The sequence below is a fragment of the Trachymyrmex cornetzi genome, unplaced genomic scaffold (assembly GCF_001594075.2).
Source record: "Trachymyrmex cornetzi isolate Tcor2-1 unplaced genomic scaffold, Tcor1.1 scaffold884, whole genome shotgun sequence".
NCBI lineage: Eukaryota > Metazoa > Arthropoda > Insecta > Hymenoptera > Formicidae > Trachymyrmex > Trachymyrmex cornetzi.
In genome coordinates, this window is record NW_017300228.1 from 135,990 (window position 1) to 138,568 (window position 2,579).

General features: G+C 32.8%; 1 protein-coding gene across 1 annotated transcript in view; it reads right to left on the reverse strand.

Moving 5' to 3' along the window:
* Window positions 1-2,579, reverse strand: part of Nasp (Nuclear autoantigenic sperm protein) — a 95,252-nt gene extending 92,673 nt beyond the window's left edge. The window contains exon 1 of the mRNA XM_018520217.1: window positions 2,193-2,579. The gene's annotated coding sequence lies outside the window, so the exon portion shown is untranslated. The remainder of the gene's footprint in view (window positions 1-2,192) is intronic.

Here is a 2,579-nt window from a genome sequence, read left to right on the forward strand (position 1 = left end):
ATAATAATGACCAGGACGACGTATCTGAAAATCTGAGAAGTGAAAAGTAGCAGTTCGGAACTTTGCGTCGCGATATCTCCGCTCATAGGGCACGTACAAAATAAATAAAAGCACTTTTATTATACAATTCGTGTGGTGGCTATCGATTGAGCATACATAGAACGCGATCGATTCAGCCGTTATATGAGATCCGATAACCTCGATATGCCGCAACTCTTCGGTTCGCGTAAAGGAGGCCACGGCAGTGTCGCTTCGCTTTGGCTTAGCGCCGAGACACTACCAGTGTCTCCGGATATCTTGGCGAAAAAATCTCAGAGAGATTTCGACCACGCATTTTAAAGCTAAATTAGAGATAAATTAAAGCGGAAAATTATCATATAAAATTTTTTTCAGAAACCATTTTAAAGCTTAGGAAATCTACATAAGATATTTTCATATTAAATTTTGTTTGCTGATATTTTATTAAACTGTAGCGCTTCGAAGAAAGACAAAAACATTGTAAAGATACCATTTTCCAATTTTATATAACTTATGAACAAAATATCATAGACAAAAGATTTTAACGCAGATTTAAAGCTTTATCTTTACAATGTGTGATCGAAATCTCTCCGAGATTTCTTTGCGCCGAGATATTTAACTTTTCGTAAAATACGAGAAAATTGCAAGTGCCTAATATTTTTGCACATGGCTGTACATCGATTTTATCTGTTTATTCGGTAATCTTTAGAAATTAATATCTCGTAAATTAATATATTTAAAATAATATCTCGTTAACTATCATGAAAATTGCAAAATAGTAGAGGACTTTTCGACTTAGTTTTTTATTAGGAATAGCGCTGTATGATTAGTGAACGTTATTTCAGATACATCTTGTATAATATACAAATATGTATAGTATCTCGAAATTTTTTGCCAGGCGCTTTTGTGTAGATAGAGTGGACTAAATTGAGCCAAAAAATCTACCGTTTTGCAACTTTAATGTGCACGAATACGAAAACTAACCACATGATTCATAGCATAAGCGAAAAAAAATTACCCGTGTTTTTTCATTTTGCAAAATTGATTGTTTAAGCGATAATTGTTTAAACAAATTGTTTGAAAATGCTCATTTTTTAAAAACTAAATGTGCCATTCGATTCTACGTTTGAAAACAAGAAACTTTTATTCTTGGTATTTTTTTTATCCGGTGCTTTGTTTATGCAAAAAAATTGTTATAAACGGTTTGCATGTGCGAAGTCGGCTTCCGCCCATGCTCTATGTATTGCATTTTGATTTTCCGGTTTTGACCATTCGTCTTTCCTCTCATTTTAAGGTGGCTTATGTCCATAAGTCCCCTCGCCTCTCACTGAACTTAGGGTGTTTTTCTATCGTGAGTCTAAAAAAGCCACCTCAAAATGAGAGGAAAGACGAGTGGTCAAAACCGGAAAATCAAAAAACAATATGCAATACCCAGAGCATGAGCGGAAGTCGATTTTGCGCATGCAAATCGTTTATAACAATTTTTTGCATAAACAAAGCATCGGGTTGGAAAAATACCAAGAATAAAAGTTTCTTATTTTCGAACGTAGAATCGAATGGCACGTTTAGTTTTTAAAAAATGGGTATTTTTAAACAATTTGTTTAAACAATTATCGTTTAAACAATCAATTTTGCAAAACGAAAAGATACTGGTAATTTTTTTACTTATGCTATGAATCACATATTCAGTTTGGTGCTATCACGGCTGTATTAGGCATGGGCCTTAATGGATTAATACGGCCCTCTGATTGGTTCGTGATTTCTTAAGACTGTACTTAAGACGGTCTTGAATATAAGATCTGATTATGAATACCGGCCTTATAGAGTTCTATGAGAAGAAAATAAACAATTTTTGTCTCTTGCAGTTTTTTTATAATATTGATAGTATTTGAGAAAAAAATGATTGAGAATGACCAATATTCGGCAATTTTTAGTAATTAATATCTTATGAACTATTGCGAAAATTGCAAAATAGTAGAGGACTTTTTGACTCAGTTTAGTCCGCTCTATCCACACAAGAGCGTTTAGCAAAAAATTTTGGGACACATATTTCAAAAAGAATCAAATTGGTTCCTGACAATTGAAAAACGTCCCTTGTTAACAGACAATCATAAAACGGTTGCAAAACTGTTGCTTTCTACTGAACGCATCCATTTATTTCGTGTTTATCTTACCTTCTTTGACTGCTATTTTTCATGACAAGTGTTCGTTCACTAGGAATTATCACATCATGTATATCTGCTGTAGATTCATGCTGAATATCCGTTATTGATTTACTTTGAATATCCATTGTAGGTTCGTGTTTAATGTCTATTATTAATTCACTTTGGTTGTTATGTTCAATGTCCGTTGTAGATTGGTATTTATTGTCTATTATTGATTCACTTTGATTATTATGTTGAATATCCGTTGTAGATTCATGTTTAATATCTATTATTGATTCACTTTGATTGTTATAATGAATATCCGCTATAGGTTCGTGTTTAATGTCTATTGTTGATTCATTTTGAGCATCATGTTGCATTTCAATTGAGCCTTTTTGACTAAATAATCTATTGTAT